This window comes from Chiloscyllium plagiosum, unplaced genomic scaffold (genome assembly GCF_037043375.1).
Source record: "Chiloscyllium plagiosum isolate Xiang-an unplaced genomic scaffold, Cpla_swu_hap1 HiC_scaffold_1, whole genome shotgun sequence".
Classification (NCBI taxonomy): domain Eukaryota; kingdom Metazoa; phylum Chordata; class Chondrichthyes; order Orectolobiformes; family Hemiscylliidae; genus Chiloscyllium; species Chiloscyllium plagiosum.
The window spans coordinates 53549842-53568026 of record NW_028270139.1 but is presented as its reverse complement, the minus strand read 5'-3'; the positions used below and the strand labels follow the sequence as shown (position 1 = coordinate 53568026).

At 39.0% G+C, this 18185-nt stretch overlaps 1 protein-coding gene across 5 annotated transcripts in view; it reads left to right on the top strand.

Moving 5' to 3' along the window:
• Positions 1–18185, top strand: part of ppargc1a (peroxisome proliferator-activated receptor gamma, coactivator 1 alpha) — a 701995-nt gene that overhangs the window by 468030 nt on the left and 215780 nt on the right. Inside the window, exon 2 of one of the 5 annotated variants that reach the window (XM_087986823.1) lies at positions 8287–8433. The exons of the other annotated variants lie outside the window; for them this stretch is intronic. The gene's annotated coding sequence lies outside the window, so the exon portion shown is untranslated. The remainder of the gene's footprint in view (positions 1–8286; positions 8434–18185) is intronic. 5 annotated transcript variants of the gene reach the window in all.

Here is an 18185-nt window from a genome sequence, read left to right as displayed (position 1 = left end):
TGATCCCGAAAGTTGCGGTCATATCATCATGAAGTTAAAAATGGAAATAAACTACACTTGCTAAACAGATTCAGGACAGATCACTGCCCCTGTGAAGCCAACTTACACCACTGAAGCGTCTATGAAAACTTTTTGTGCATTTGTGGAAAGACACAAGCAGTTATGTGCGTTATGACTGAACGGAACAGTGCAGTTCCCTCTACAGACTAAGTGCTGGTACAATCATCATATACTCAGCAAATGAGATTATTTCTTGACTCTGGAATTCTGAATCTGCTGATTAAATATTCATGAAGCAATTACAAGATTGCTGTGAAGTTTCTTGAAATCTATGGAGCACAATCCATAGAATCTTGGGATTTACTGAGTAGAATGCTTTGGCTAGGTCATTTAATGTAATGAGGAGTCCCTGGTATTAAAACAGAAACTGCCAAAACTCAGGTCTGGTAGCATCTGTGTAGACCGAAGCGGCGTTAATATTTCAAGTCCAATATGATGTTGTAAAGACTATATCATTTCATTTTCTGTACCTGTTGATGGACTGAATTGGGATAAAGACTGTTTTACAACAAAAAATTGTGGATGCACTTTGATTTTGTAAAAGCAAGTTACCGAAACCCATTGTGGTCATACTTACACTGTTGCTTTGCAATCAGTGGGGGAAGGTATAAAAAGAAATGGCATGGCTCCAGTGCGTGTATACAAAGTGAGATTTGGCCAGCAACATGTTGCTTAATAGTTTGTGGAGTTGTGATCAGTTGTGGATACCAAAACCCACCAACTCCTGTCTAGCTTAGCAGCTGTGGGTGTGAACAATACTAGCAGAAGTCTTTAAAAATTTCAAGGGCAGATTGTGTCTTTCTACCAAAATAGCTAGATAGAAGCCAATTGAGAAAGCTACTATATTTTATCTCACCAATTTCTGTACGCTTTAGCCGTAACAAGTAGCTCAAAACACTTTGTAGTTAATGTATCAATTGTTTGTGCCTTCTGCAACGAAGTGAAGAGAACTTGGAGAAGAGACGGAGGAACAGAAAGCCCTGGCATTCAAAATGATCATCTCAATGAACTCTGAGGACCAAGGTCATTGACCTGTAACTCCAGCTTCCCCCACCCTTTAGACTTTATAAGGTCATTTAGAGTTTCAGCAAGTAGAGTTATGTATTGACAGATCAATGATTAAAACATACTTGAGTGGAAAAACCTGGTCTGTGTTTTCTGTTAATTTGGGTCTATCTACCAGGCAAATTGGAGATTTTGTGTATTTTGCTTTTTTAAAAAAACTTCTGTGAAACTGCTGGGAATAATGAGGCTTGACTTTGAGCATGGTATCCCAGTAAAATGTAACATAACTCTTCTTTGGAGAAGAGTTGTACTGGACTCGAAATATTAATTTTGTTTCTCTCTGCACAGATGTTGCCAGACATGCTGCATTTCTCCATTACTTTCTGGTTTAATTTCAGATCTCCTGCATCTGCAGCAGTTTGCTTTTATTTGAGAAGTTCCTGGTGGTGTTCTCAACATTTTCTTTGGATTTGTCTGGCAACAAAGAGCATGTCAGAGGTTCCTCTAAAACCAGGCAAGTCAGAAGAATGTATATCAGGAATTTCCATTTTATGACCAGAATAAAATACCTCTGCTTCCAAAACATGATTATATTTCCCCTCTTGAAAATTTTTACAATTGTATTTCTGAAAGGTCACAAAATTATTTTTTTTTCCAAACCTGTGGGATAGCTGCATTAGAATCTTGATGTGAATACAAGTACATGAGTTTTGAAGACCTCAACTGGATTGCCACTGGGGCGACAGGCTCTGTATTTTTCATTTCACTGTTCATTGCAGCTCTCCCATGGGTGGTGATTCACCCATAGATTTAACCAGAAGGTAATGGGTGATAGTCTGGGCGAGAATCAGTTGACACTTGGAATCTTATTTGAGGAGTGGCTCAAAATGTTATTTTCATTGTTGCCAACCTTAAGAAGAAAAACGTGACTCTATGACTAAAAGGAATTTTGTCAATTTTTCCTTGGTCTATATGTGGCCCCATTTGCCTCAATGAAGCTTTGTATATCATTGAAGATCAGCATGTTGTTGGATCTCTTGGGCTTTTTCTTCCCATCACATAGAATCCCTAAAGTGCGGAAAGAGGTCATTCAGCCTGTCAAGTCTGCACCGACCCTCTGAAGACCCTCAGCCAGACCAAGCCCCATCACTCCACTTTTACTATGGTAATCCACCTAACCTGCTGTTTGGACTTGGGAAGGAAACTCATAGAGACACCAGGAAAATGCTGTTATGGGACATACAAAACCCCCTCAAACATACCAAGGAGATAGGAAAGTGAGGACTGCAGATGCTGGAGATCAGAGCTGAAAAATGTGTTGCTGGAAAAGCGCAGCAGGTCAGGCAGCATTGAAGGAGCAGGAGAATCGATGTTTCGGGCATAAGCCCTTCTTCAGGAATGAGGAAGGTGTGCCAAGCAGGCTAAGATATCTTATGCCCGAAACGTTGATTCTCCTGCTCCTTCGATGCTGCCTGACCTGCTGCACTTTTTCCAGCAACACATTTTTCATACCAAGGAGATAGCCTTGACCCTAACTTATATCCTAAATTTTTATCCTAGCACAACGTAGACTATTACTAGGCTTTGAGCAAAACACACTTTTTTCTTATACCACAAATAAAATACAAACAAAGAAAGAAGAATTGGCATAACTTTAACTCAATTGAAATACTTAACTAGTGTATATCATTTAACTACTACTCATCAACTGTTCCAATATAGCAGCATCCCACACACACATCCTTGGCATTCAGCAAAACAGATTTCCCTCACTTGCTATCTTCTCCAGTCCTGGAGAAAATGAAAACTGAAAGAATGAGTCTAGCAGCAGAGACAGAACTCAAGCTTTTTTCAGCAGCAGCTAAGAAAACTGTATCTTGCAGCTTCCTCCAAAACACCCACTCCAAAAACTGAATGCAAAATCTAAAACCTTGGGGCTGTGTGAGCTTGACTTCATCCATTTATGCTTCTTTTATCTACTGTTCAGAAAAACACACAAAACTATTTACTCTGCTTTTCATGGAGCAGACACTTTGACATCAGGTTTACAAAACTTGTTTTCAAGAGAAACAGGACAGGGCAAGTCCCTCTTGAAGCCATATTTTGTCACAATGTGCAAACTTCACATTCAGGAGAAAATGAGGACTGCAGATGCTGGAGATCAGAGTTGAAGAGTGTGGTGCTGGAAAAGCACAGCCGATCAGGCAGCATCTGAGGAGGAAGAGAATTGCTGTTTCAAGCATATGCCTCATTCCTGATGAAGGGCTTATGCTCGAAACGTCAACTCTCCTTGGATCCCGCTTGCCCGGTTGTGCTTTTCCAGCACCACATTCTTAAACTCCACATTCACCCAAGGCTGGAACCAAACCCGATCCCTGTTACTGTGAGGCAGCAGTGCTAGTCACTGAGCCACCATGTCACAACTTCAGCATAAATGCCATTTTTCTCTAGCTGCTAACTGTTCTGATGAAGAGTCACCAGACTTGAAATGTTAACTCTATATTAGCGTCTGTGGGAAGAAAACAAACAGCAATTTCTGTTTTTGTTTCAGATTTCCAGCATTTTATTATATTGCCAACTGTATCTGTTCTGGAAAACCTTTTCATTTCATGTTTACTCATTCTTTCCCTTTTGAATTTCTCTTTAGGCATCAGCCTAGAGATGTTAGAATGCTGCCTTTTTAACTTCTGACTTTGTTTTACCTGGCAATAAAAGCTCCTGATTTTCATTCTAGGAGATCAGTTATTGCAGCCCTGTTTTTGTAGAACTAATTCAGGTGACAAAGATGCTCAAACCAAATGGTCTGGCTAGAGGAGTCCAGTACAGTGGACTTTCTGTGATTATCTCTTGCCATATTTATTTCCCATGTGGATAAATCCACTAAAGTCCAAAGTGCTGATTAATGGTTCACAGAACTATATTCAGAAATACTTATAAGGTTAAGGTTTAAGGTGATAAATGAGGATAATGGAAAAATTCTCTGAAATGTTGCCTGTTCAAACTACATTAGAAAAAAACATATATATATATCTGTAGTTAAGTTATGGAGCATCATTCAATGAGAATTATTTGCATTATAGATTGAAAAACAATTCCACCCTAACCCCCATGCCAAATCAAAAGCTGTGATGTTACCAGCCCACTGATATTGGATTAGAAGCTGAAGAGGTGGAAGGTTTTGGCAGGCGAGCCCAAATTCTTCTCTTCATCACAGGATCTTCTTGATAGCAGAGTGATCATTGATAACTATTTTGCAAGTGTCAGAATGCTCCACACCATGTAGAAAAACCATCAAGAACATCAATGTGGCTTCCCAGCAGCTTCCTTTGGGTCAGGATGGAGACATTCTTTTCTGGGTGCTCAATGGTCCTTGGAGGAGCACCCTGCGAAAATGGATCTGTCCACTAATCTGGCACTGCAGCTGAAAGATTCGCCCGAATGTTTGTCAGGGCCCAGCAGCCTGACTGCACATTAAGAAAATTTCTTCTTCGCCCTTCAAGGGTTTCTCTATACAGAATGAAAACAGAGACTGCTGGAGGAGCTCTGCAGGTCTGTGGGGAAAGAAGCTAACAAAGGATCTTCTGCTGTTTGTATTTTCATTAACACTGAAAGGGGTGCTTATTGTTCTCAATTATCACACTTGGAAGTGCCTTTCTGAGGCAATTGTATTGGCCTTACCTTGGCCTTAAAGTCTGGGTTCAAGTCCAACTAACCAAGATGGATCATAAAATATTTGGACAGATTGATTTTAAATAAGACATTCCTGTATTATCTGAAATGGCTAACATTAATGGTGTTAAGTTATGATGTTGCTCTAATATTCTATTCCAGTATTCCTGGTCTGCTCTGGAGTGGGTGTCCAGGAAGGAATGACATGGGCACTAGCCAATTCTGCGTAATTGTTCCCCTATTTAGGATTTTGGATGAGTGCTGGACTGAATCAACAATTGGCATTTCTGCTTTACTGAATGTCTAGCAATGGATCCAAACTTGTGGAGTTTCAGGACCTCTTTCACTACTTTTGTTCTGTTTGTTTTGATTTACAGAAGAAAAGAAAACTGAGGAAACCAATTGTGATGTGAGGGTTTATTAAAATTTGAATTTTGCTTCATAATCTCATTCACCTTGATAGTGTAACATACAGTGTAAATGTCATGCCAGCATTTATTACTCTTCATCGATTATGCTTCGTAATGTAGGGTTGGGTTTCGAATTGCAGTCAGGGCAAACCTTTTAGATGATTTACCCAGTGACAGTGAAGCAATGGCTATATTGTTCCAAGTTTGGTTGGTGTGTGGGTTGGAAGGGAAATCCAATGTGCCTGCTACCATTGCTTTCCTAGGAAGTAGAGGTCACAAGTTTGGATAATGTTGTGAGATGAGCCCTGATAGGTTGCTGCACTGCTGGCATTGTGCAACAATAGTGGAGGGAATATGGGTTTAAGGCTGTTAATTGGGTGCCATTCAAACTGGCTATTTTGTCCTTGATGATTCCAACATCTTGAAATGTTTTTGCAAAAGCCAGTACACTTCTGGTAATACTTTATACCTTTCACTTCCAATATGGGGGGCTTACCCAGCAAAAATGCACAACAGAAATTTGGAATATACATTGCATATGATTTTCCTACCATCCTATGGAATAGTCTGAATAATAGGGTGTAAGCCCACAGTATTGATCTTCACCATTGAGACGTCACCTTCCCCCTTCACCTTCTTCCCCCTCAAGTGAAGTGAGGAATACACCATGGATATTAACGATCAGGTTTACATCTAAATTGAGATAATTATTTTTGACATAAAACTTTAAGTAATATCACACAAATCAAGTCACATGTAAAGATATGTTATGGTGGGTCTGGGTGGAATGCTCTTTGGAGGGTTGATGTGGACTCAATGGGCTGAATGGCCTGCTTCCACACTAAGGATTCTATAAGAATAAACTAGCCAATGGATACTGTCAAGGGAATCTGATTAGCCCAGATATACTGAATGATTATTATAGTTGGAATGTGGCTTTTGAAAATCACGTTGAATCATTTGTGATTGCCTTGGTTATCATCATAGCTTCTGACAAGGACTTCACATTGCACTTACAAGCCAGTTACTGTTGAACACAGTTTCCCACTAAAACTGTGTAATGAATATTCAGTTTACTTCCTCTTAAATTTATCTACTCATAGTAGCTAATGGTTCAGGCTTTGCCTTCTGTTTTTTTGGCTGTGCAGTTTCTCTCATTTCCCCTGTATTGCCCAGCACTGCTCTCTCTTTATGTTAATTACCTCCACTTACCATGCAATCTTATTCACGCTATATTCCACAATTTGCTTCATTTCACATCAATTCACAACTGCTGAAATAGACCAATGACAATTTTCCTTTGCTTTCAATTTTTCAAATACACAGGCTGCTAAAACAATGTTCATTTCTCGTTGCAGACCACTGCATCTGCATCAGGTCTCTTTATTATGATGCGTTAGATAGCTAAAGCTTGCTATGCATCCAATTGGCTCAACATTCCAGAATGGAGATGTGCAGCAAGTTTTACGTTTGAACAAATGAACAAAGTATATGCTACTGATTTATATTTGGAAGCCTTCCTGAAATGTGACTGCTTGGACTCAGAACTTTGCTAACCATTTACTGGTGGCTGACCCCAGCAAACCCTAATTACAAAACTGTAAAAGCATTTAAATTAACTGATAGAGTTAAAGATGTCTCAACTATGTACAAAACTGATCAACCCATAATTTCTTGGAATGTTTTTTAGCCTAAACAAAGAATATGTTTATGTTTCTAAATTTTTGTAAACAAGCCAAAATTGAGTTAAACAACCCTTAACGTTGCTCTGTAACAAAATTACAACTATCAATCAGTAGAAATAGTATTGTCTGGGATGACGATACACTCTAGTGCCTGTGGTGCCAATGTTAATGCCTCCATGCTTAGTAGTTTTGATCTACTCGCATTTCTGGTTCCATTAACTTCTCTAGTTTCAAGTTGAATTTGTATACTTTTGCTAAAGCTTTCTCGAAGGATTTTTTTGCTTTCTTTATGCTTTTTATTCCATACGCTCCGCCACTTTCTTTTGTGAACTCAAATGTGTGTAAAATTTGATAACAGCTCTGATAACTTTCATTAACTTTCTCATACTACAGGAAAGAGGATGACAAAAGGCTTGTTATCATTTTCCAGTGCAATCATTGCTATCTTCTTTTAATAATGCTATGGCCATTACTCCTCTGTTAATTCCTCCTACATTTAACTGCAACTTTACATATCAATAGTAAAAGTTTTTTTATTGCTATTTTCTGTATCCTTGCTGCATTGAGATCCTGGGCCAAATCTTCCTTTTGGGCTAATGAAATTCTGGTCTGCATATTTCCCCAACTGTCAAACTACACATCTGACCCATCAATGACATCACATGTTATTTGTTGTTCACACAGGGCTTGAGTTTGCAGTCCATTTGTAAGTCATGATGGAGTGCATGAACAGCATGTGTGAGAAAATGGGCTGGTGAGAAGACCTCCCTCGGTTCTTCAACATTGCACCCACGTGTGTTGAAAGGATTCTAAACCACACCTTTCATTTTGTACATCCTCTATCCACCCCATTCCATCATTATCACTTCAATGCTATGCACATATCCTCCATACTTCTTCAGATCAGCTATGCCAGGTATATTCACTCCTCACATGACTCTGCCATAGTAACTTAGTGAGTATACACTATGTGCAGTCCTATAGTTTATGTAATGTCATCAAAATAATTTACATTTCATGGGAAAAGAATTTACCATTTAGAAAAATAAGCTTTAATATAATTGAAATAGAAGAAAAATTGCATTCTGCCATGTGATAAGCACTTGTAATATTTGTAACCCTATTAGCTGTGTCAACAAACCAGCAACCAATTTATAGGAATAATCTGTTTTACATCTTATTGAAACTGACTTTCATTCTTATGTGAATTAAATGCTTACAATGCACTTGAAGCTCAGCAAAGTCACAACTGTATATACAATAGATCACTTTTGAAAAAAGGAAAGACCAAAAAATCCTCAATTCGTTTTCAAAGCAAAGACCCTATCAGCAATGTAAGGGAACATAGTTAGACTTCCTTTATCCATAGGTTAGTTTTATAATGACAGCAAAAGCGAGCAGAACATTTCAGAGTATTTTTCACTGGATTGTAATGTTTTCTTCATTTCTTCATATAGAAGTGGTCATGGGTTTCGAAGGCTGTCTAAAGAGTCTTGGTAAATTTCTGCAATGCTTCTTGAAGATGGTGTACACTGCTACTACTGAGCAACAGTTCTGGAGGAATTTGTGGATGTGGTGCCAATCAAGCAGGCTGCTTTGTCCTGGTCAGTGTAAACTTTCTTGAGTATTGATGCAGCTGCACTCATCCAGACAACTTGGCAGTATTCCATCACATTTCCCACACGTGCCTTCCAGGTGATGAATAGGCTTTGGGGAGTTTCTCGCTGCAGAATTACTAACCTCTGACCTGCTTTTGCAGCCACAGTATTTGTATGGCTAGTCTAGTTCAGTTTCTTGTCAATGGGATCACCAGGATGCTGATAGTGGGGATTCAGCCTTGATAATGACCTTAAATGTGAAGTGGTGATGATTAAATTGCCCTGTATTAGATAAGGTAATTGATGGGCACATTTGTGGCACAAAGATTACTTCCGACTTGTTAGCACATGCCTAACTATTTTCCAGGTCTATCTGCATTTGGACTTAGACTGCTTCAGTATCTGAAGAATCAAAAATGATCTTGATGTCAAGACCACCTCACATCTGGAGTTCAGCTCCTTTGTAATAACTTTAACCTAAGGGACACAGCTCAGGTGAGGGCAAGATTGAGAAGGTGGGACCTCCCTGGTCACCTCAGTGAGTACAGGAATTGAGCCCACACTACTGGCACCATTCTGCACTGCAAATCAGCCATCCAACAAATTGAGCTAACCAACTTCCAACTAAATACAATCCAACCATTTGATCTATATGTCTTTTTAAAAATTGTTTCATTATTAGAACATGAGTTACTGATCAATATGGTAACATCATGTCAAGATGAGAGAGCCCTGCCAGCTATGTTTATGTCTTTGTAAAAAGAACAATTAAGTTAAATAGTTTGCTTGTAGCAAGAAAGACTTGTTGCAGATATTAATATGTAGATTGAAAAGCATAAAAATAAATAATTGCAATCACTAATTGTAGGCATTGACAGAATGTATGGAAGAATTGGATTTCCAAACATTAAGGTCTAATTTCTGAAGATGTAAGATCTGTTCAACTTTCAGTCAGTTTATCTACATCAAGGAAATGAATTACATCCCTCAGCATAAGTTTCTGCTCTGGTTCCTCAACTTTAGTTCTAATTATAGATTTGAAATCCAGGGAAACTGAAATTTGTGTTGATTATACAACATTACTTTTGAAGTTTGAGAAGAGAACTGAATTGTCCAGAAGCCAAGCTGCTGACCAAATTCTGTCAGGAAACTGGTTAAAAATGGGCCTACTATCTTTTTGTGCAATTATTCTAGATTTTTTTTTGTTATGATATAGTTTTTTAATGTCTTTCTGAAAATTTCTGCTTTTTATTTAAACATTGAATAAAATTGACCAGATAGTTTTAATGTGTATGCATTTTGTGATGGCATACTATTTCCTGCCTATTGGACAGAAGAGTATGCTCAGACAACTAATGATCAACGTACAGTAATAAGATACTTACTAAACATGCTGATCTGTAAACATCATGTATAAGGATGATGGTTTCTATTATGCTTTTGGGAATTAATGATAGGAAGAAAATATTGAATGAAAGCCTTAACTATAACATCAGTGTTTTGGAAATCCTGGGTTAGGATTCCAACTTGGCACCAAAGCATAAAACTAGTAGTTTGTGTACGTGGCGAATCTTTATTTTACTTTTTTTTAATTTTCTGCAGAGACAGCTAACCTGCAAAATTAATTTTTATACAGGATGGCCCAAAATACAGCACAGGTAACATGAAGTTACTGTCCTATAGCACAGCAAGTCTGCACTATTCTAATACAGTTAGTTTTTTAGCATTTAGAAGACAACTAGTTTTCAGTAACATTGAGATATATGATTGAAAAAAGAGTAGCACTGTATTGGAAATTGAAACAAATTAAGATGTGACAGGCAGTGTCGATTATATCAATCAACAGTGATATACTAGGAGAATTGACAGACCTGTGGCAGATTAAATTTAATGCACAGGAAAGTGAAGTGATTCGTTTTGGTAGAAGGGATAGGAAGACACAATGCTCAGTTTAAAGACAGGAGCTAAGGGATCTGAAGGTGGATGTTTGTAGATCGTTGAATTTAGGACATATTGAACATGCAATAATTAGCAAAGCATATGAGTAAGGTTTTGGATATTAGAGCTAGTGTTGTTGAGCACAAAAGCAGGAATGTGAACTGGCCTTCGGTGTTAATTAGACCACAATCAGAGTATTAAATCCAGGTTGGTGATAATGTCTGGTTTATCACATCGTTAAGTTTGTTAATATCTTTAATCAAGGTTAAGAAGAAACAGAAGGACAATTAATTATCTAAGCACATATATGGAAACACCTGTAGATTGTTTGTAGCATGAGAGAGAAAAGAGTTAAGAAGTCAATAAATTCTCCCTAAAAGAAAATACAGACTGGGTGACCAAGTTGCAGAACATCTACATTCTGTCAGTAAAAATTATCCTGAACTTCGAATTGTCTGTCACTTCAGTATACCACTTTGTTCCCATCCAACATTTCTCAGGCCCACTGCAGTGTTCCAGTGAGTCTCAATGCAAACTGGACAAATAATAGCTTCAGGCTCTCTGCCTTTATTCCTGATGAAGGTCTTTTGCCCAAAACGTCAATTTTACTGCTCCTCGGATGCGGCCTGAACTGCTGTGCTCTTCCAGCACCACTAATCCAGAATCTGGTTTCCAGCATCTGCAGACATTGTTTTTTACCTAAATAATAGCTCATCCTCCACTTGGAGACATTACAGCCTTCAGGACTCGCATCAAATTTAGCTATTTTAGAGCAAGACCAATTCTTTCCATCTCTATTAACAACTTTTAACCACAGGTCCTTTCATGAAGTAGGTTGCTTTCAGTGCAGCCAACCCATTTTCAATTATTCTTCATTTCCATTATCATCAATCAAGCTTCTCTTCTTCCCTGGCTTACTATACTACAAGAATCCCTTTGCCTTGCCACTCTTTTATCTTTCACTCTCTGGGCTTCCTCTCCACCTATCTGCCCACTCCCTATCATTAGCATAAATATTATCTTTACCTAGCTACTGTCGGTTCTGAAGCAGAACAGTGGAATCAAAATGTTATCTAGGCAAAAGTGAGGACTGCAGATGCTGGAGATCAGAGTCAAGAGTGAAGGGTTTTTGCCTGAAACATCAATTTTCCAGCTCTTCAGATGTGCCTGACCTGCTGTGCTATTTCAGCAACACACTCTTGACTCAAAATGTTATCTCTAATGTAACATGGATAGACTTCTAATATTAGCGGAGAAAAATTTTCAGGTAAACATATGCTTTTGAAAACTGTCAGAAGGCTTAACTTGCTGGAAAATCATTAATTTTCTATAGGTTCCAAGGTTCAAGTGGGATATTTAGTAGTACCAAAAAATAAATGGTGGATTCAATTGTAGCAGCATTTGGAAGCTGTCCAGGTTTGGGATGCAAGCTCAATATAAAAGAAATATCATCACGCAATAAGTGATGAGAGAAACATCTTTGGCACTATGGTACAATAACAACATTTAAAAGGCATCTGGATGGGTCTATGAATAGAAAGGATTTAGAGGGACATGGGCCAACTTTTTGGCAAATGGGACGAGACTAATTTTGGCTGTCTGGTTAGCATGGATGAGTTGGAGTGAAGGATATGTTTCCATGCTGTATGTCTCTATGACTCTGTGAGATGACAGGAACTGATGAGTTTTCACAGAGGAATTAACCTCAGAAATGATTGGGAAATGGTCAACAGAAATTTTAGCTGTGAATTTAAAATCTCATTATTCATTGAGTTGTCCTAAGACTTTAGAAATGACATGCAACATAAAAGGTTCAAAAGGAAAAGAGGATGATGCTGTTTAGGCAGAAGGAATTTTATTGGTCACAACAAGTGTCAGCCCAGCAATGAATGTAATAGTTGCAGATGTATTAAATTGCATGCCATTGGAATTTCACATAACGTAGCAGGAGTAAACCACTTCATCATAGCACTGAGGTGATATCAAGTGAAAGGTGCTCACTGTTGAGTAGGCAGTCAATAAAAAAGTAAAACCACCTCTGGAAAGTCAGTAAATTGCAAGTTAGCAATCTGGATGTTATTATATCTCTCCAACCAAACTTAACTTCTCAAGCAAAGCAATAAAGAAATAATAATAATGACAACAGAGAATATGATCTTAAAGCAAAAAAACATTTTTTTTAAAACTGCATTGGTAATTTGCCTATCCATCTGGTCACTGGTTAAATATTCCTCTAATGAGTATAGATTTTACTCGATTTTATTAACAAAATATTCCTTATTATTAAAAACACCATGTCAGAATTTCCCAAATTCCCAAAACAATATTTATTCGTAATCTAACTCTATCTGTCTGAAAAAGGATATTATCCATAGCTTAGATCCACGTGTTTGAGCTGGGCCATTGGAATCTCTGTCTTCTCCGATGTCTGAATGTCTGTCTTTCTGTGGCTCTCTCTCTTGCTCTCACTCTCTCTCGCTCTCGTGGTCACAGCTCCACTGCTGGGCCTGGTCAAGTTTTCACTGAGGATGTGTCATCTACATGTGTGTTCTTATCCCCCCTGGCCCTGGGAGTGCTGGTCCAGGATTCTCGAAAGGTTAACTTGCAGGTTGAGTCCTTGATTAAGAAAGCTAGTGTGCTTCCAATTAAACCTGTTGGACTATAACCTGGTCTTGTGTGATTTTTAACTTTGTATACCCCAGTCCAACACCGGCATCTCCAAATCTTGTCTTATGAGCAAAGGCTTAACAGGACTCCACTCACCGGACTTTAGAAGAATGAGATGTCACCTCATTGCAACATATAGGATCCTCAAGGGACTTGACAGCGCAAATGCTGAGAGGATGTTTCCCCACATGCAAGAGGGTAGAATCATAGAGCATAGTCTCAGGAAAAATGGGGCCCAATTTAAGACTGAAATGAGAAGGAATTTCTTCTCTCTTATGAGCTTTTAGAATTCCTTGTCATAGACAGCTGTGGGGACATAACCCATGTGTATATTTAAGGCTGAGATAGATAGCTTCATGATCAATAGCGGAATCGAGTGTCACGGAGAAAGGGCAAGAAAATAGACATGAGGAATGTTGGATCAGCCATGATGCTATTGAATGGTGAAGCTGGCTCAAGTGGCTGATCGGCCTATCTCTTATTGTTTTATGGCCTTCCTGTGTTGTATGATTCTATGACAGTTCTGAAAGGGAGTCTGGAATGGATGGTTCTTAGAAAATGCTGATGGACTGGTGAAAAGAATTTGGATCACAGGAGGGAGCTATCATATTGTAGTAATCCAGAACTAGATAGGGTAAATAGAAGTCATAGTTTGACAAGAAAAAGGACAACAAAACAAGCCAGCGATTCAGCAATAAGTCGGTCCTTACGACTAAAACATTATAGTGGTTACTTAAAAAATTACAGAGTAAGTTGATAAACAATGTCAAACAAAAATAGTTGGAAAGCTGGATAGAATTTGATGTGTACACTGCTATATCAGATAGGAACAGCTAACTTTATCACACACATTGAGATGCACAGCCGAAATTCCTCCTCATGGTATGTTTAAGGCTAAAGTCAGACAAATAGCTCAGGGTTTTGAAGAGTAACTTGGTGATTAAAAATATTATAATTGATTTCCCTGCAGTGAGAAAAGACACAGAAGTGACATAGAATCACAGAAGTTGACCATTCAGGTGTGAGCACCAGCTCTTCAGTTGAGCATCTTCACTTACTGACATATAGTCAAGCTTCAGTGGACTTTAATTAGATAGGATTAAGTATCAGGTAGAACACAAACAGATGTGCAGTCACTTAAAGCAGCTAACTTGGGGTGGGTGCGCAGCAGTTTATAGAAATATTGGATTGAGGATTTTGAACTTTTGTCTGGTTTGGCATGTAGTTTGTGAAGTACTCAAGTTACCAATCAAAGCCATTTTAAATTTCATGTCTTGGCAGCATTATTTAGGCAAGATGCCTAGAGCTCAGTGAGCAGAGTGGGCTAACGTTTTTTAAAAAATCATTTGTGGGATGTGGGCATTGCTGGCTGACCAGCATATATTACCAGTCACTAGTCGCCTTGAGGTGGTGGTGAGCTGCCTCCTTGAACAGCTGCAGTGCAGCTGCTTGGGTTGACTCATAATACCATTATGGAGGGAATTTCAGGATATTGACCCTGAGACAGTGAAGGAATGGTGAGAGATGTCCAAGTCAGGATGGTGAGTGGCTTGGAGGGGAACCTGGTGGTGTTCCCATGTATCTGCTGATCTTGTCCTCCTAGCTGGAAGAAGTCCTGAGATGGAAGATGTTGTCTTATCTTTGGCAAATTCCTGCAGCGCATCATGTAGATAGTAGTATACATTGTTGCTACTGAACATCGATAGTGGAGGGAATGGATGCTTGTGGATGTTGTGCCAATCAAGCGTGTTGCTTTGTCCTGAATGGTGTCAAGCTTCTTGATTGTTGTATGAGCTGCACCCATCCAGGCAAGTGGGGAGTATTCCATCATACTCCTGACTTGTATCTTGTATTTGGTGGACAGGTTTTGGAGTGTATTGAGGTGAGTTACTCACTGAAATATTCCTAGTTTCTGACCTGTTCTTTTTGCCACTATGTTTGTTTGGCAAGTCCAGTTGAGTTTTTGGTAATGGTGTCCTGTCCGGATGTTGTTAGTGGGGGATTCAGTGATGCTAACACTTGAAAGGAGAAAGTGAGGTCTGCAGATGCTGGAGATCAGAGCTGAAAATGTGTTGCTGGAAAAGCGCAGCAGGTCAGGCAGCATCCAGAGAACAGGAGAATCGATGTTTCGGGCATAAGCCCTTCTTCAGTTTACATCATGTTCCCTGGATGCTGCCTGACCTGCTGCGCTTTTCCAACAACACATTTTCAGCTAACACTTGAAAGTCAAGGGGCAGTGGTTAAATTATCTCTTCGTGGTGATGGTCATAGCTTGGCATTTGTGTGGTGTGAATGTTATCTTCCGCATTTCAGCCCAAGGCTATATATTGTCCAGTTCTTATTGCATTTGAACATGGATTGTTTCAATATCTGAGGAAGTATGAATGGTGCTGAACATTGTGCAATCATTGGTGAATATCCCCTCTTCTGAACTTTTGATGGAGGGAAGATCATTGATGAAACAGCTGAAGATGGTTAGTGACTTGCTGTATTTGGATTTAAATTTTGGATGTGAGAAAATGGGAAGAAAGATTTCCAGTTGCAATTAGCACTAAAACCATTTTTAAAAATAGGCCACAGGTACAAAAGCATAACTTAAGGCATATTAAATATTGACTTTTTCTCAGATGTTTTAAAAAACTACGGGGTGCATTTGTGCTACAGCTGTACAGGACTCTAGTTAGACCCCATTTAGGATATTGTGCTCAGTTCTCAGTTGTTCATTGCAGAGGATTTCAATCGTTTGCTGATTCATTGGGATGATACCAATGCTAAATAGATCAAACTGAGGGCAGTGTTCATATTCATCTAAATGGAGAAAATTTAAAAGAAATCATATAATTGAGGTATTTAAGATGATAATAGGAGTGAAGAGGGGCAATCAATTATTTCATCTGGTGGGGGTGTCTAGAACAAAAGCTTAAATATAGTGTTTGGCCATTATCAAAAAGCACTTCACCCAAAGGGTGTGACAAATAGTTGTTTAGATTTTAGATTACTTACAATGTGGAAACAGGCCCTTCGGCCCAACAAGTCCACACCGCCCCGCCGAAGCGCAACCCACCCATACCCCTACATTTACCCCTTACCTAACACTACGGGCAATTTAGCATGGCCAATTCACCTGACCTGCACATCTTTGGACTGTGGGAGGAAACCAGAGCACCCGGAGGAAACCCACGCAGACACGGGGAGAACATGCAAACTCCACACAGTTAGTCACCTGAGGTGGGAATTGAACCCGGGTCTCTGGCGCTGTGAGGCAGCAGTGCTAACTGCTGTGCCACTGTGCCGCCCACCAACTGTCACTGTCTTGTTCATGGGTGTAGACTTTGACTTTCTGCAATGATGTACAATGAATTCTAGTAGATTGGTAGCCTCTTTTGCAATTTCTTTCAATTGATATCATTTAACAATAAAATCCAGAGAGATACAAACAAGCTGGCAACTTGCTATCAGCCTTTTTTACATTGTTGCATAAAGTCAAAATCCATCATATGGTTCTGTATGTTTCTATCATAACTTGCCAAAATAATTAATAGCTCTCTATAACGAATGTAGGAGATTGAAGAAAAAAGTAACCAAGGTACCCTAATCTGTGATCCAGTGCGATTCAATGGTGAAAATAATTTCAGCAGTGCAGAATTTTAACTTAAAGCATGTATAATATTTCAAATGAGTACTGATGTGTTCTTGGTTGTATCATTTAAAAATTATGAACTTTAAATGTGCTAAGGAACAAACAAAAGTACAATTATTTGGCTTAGTGCAGTCTATAGACCAGCAACTAATGGGAAGAATGTCAGGGAACATATCTCAAGGGAAATTATAAAGAAATATCAACTTTTGGAGTTTGATAGTTTAAGGAGCAGCAAGTAGCAAAATTGTGTTCAGGAGAATTTCCTTTAGTGCATGTCTAATCAAACAAGAAAGGATACATTTTTGGACCTGGCTCTCAGAAATAAACTGTGCTTGAGCATTGGACAGGACATGGTTTGGATACAGAGAAAATATATGTCCTCAAGCAGGAAAAATAGAACAAACAAATCCAAACCTTCCTGGATCAGAAAGGAGGTAGAAATGATAAGGTTTATGTAGACAACGTGTACTTATGGCAGGTGTTAGGTAGAAAATGCCTTTGAGAAGTATGAGGAATACTGAAGGTTCAGAGGGGAGGTGAAAAAGCATATTAGTGAAACAATAGAAATTATGAAAAAGTCTGGCAGTCAACATAAAGAAGACTCCCAAAAGAGTGACATGAGGAGAAGTAGGGCCAATTTGATACCAAGAAGAGAATTTATACATGGAGGTAAGGAGCATTGCTAAGATATCTAATGAAAATGTTGTGTCTGTCTTTGTTAAGGAGATAAATACTACTCAGGCAATGGTGACAGAGGAGGAAACTTTGTCACTAAAAGTGTGCAAAATTGATAAGAAAGAAGTGCTGGATAGAATCATGGCACGTAAAGTTGACAAGAAAACAGGACCAGATGAGATGCATCCAAAGATTTTGAATAAAGTGAGATTAGAGCTTGCAGGGATACTAACTATTAACTTTAAGCTTTTCCTCAACTCAGGGGAGATGCCAGAAGAATAGAGAACCTCTCTTTGTTCAATGAAATTTAGAACAATAAAAGCCTTTAACTTTTCAGCAAGTCCTTTGACAGGGTCCCACGTGGGAACTGATAAGGAATATTAAAGCTCATGGGATCCATGGTAACTTGGCAAGATGACTTAGTGACAGGAGACAGAATATGGTGGTAGAAAGCTGTTTGTGTGACTGGGGCCTACTAATGCAGTGACATATCTCAGGGATCAGTGCTGAATCCATTACTGTTTGTGATAACCATAAATGATGTAGGTGGGAGTATGGGGGTGTGTGAAAACTTTGTTTGCGGATGAAACTGGCCGCCTTTTACAGTGAAGAGGAAGATACTAGGTTGCATGAGAATATAAGCAGATTGGTCGGATGGGCAGATCAGTGGTAGATGGAATTTAATCCTGATAAGTGACAGATGATGCATTTTGGAAGAATGAACAAGACAAGAAAGTAAGCAATGATGGGCAAGACACTAGGAAGCTCAGAGAAACAAAGATTTGAGGGTGCTTGTCTACAGATCCCTGAAGGTGGTGTGACAGGCTAACAAGATTGT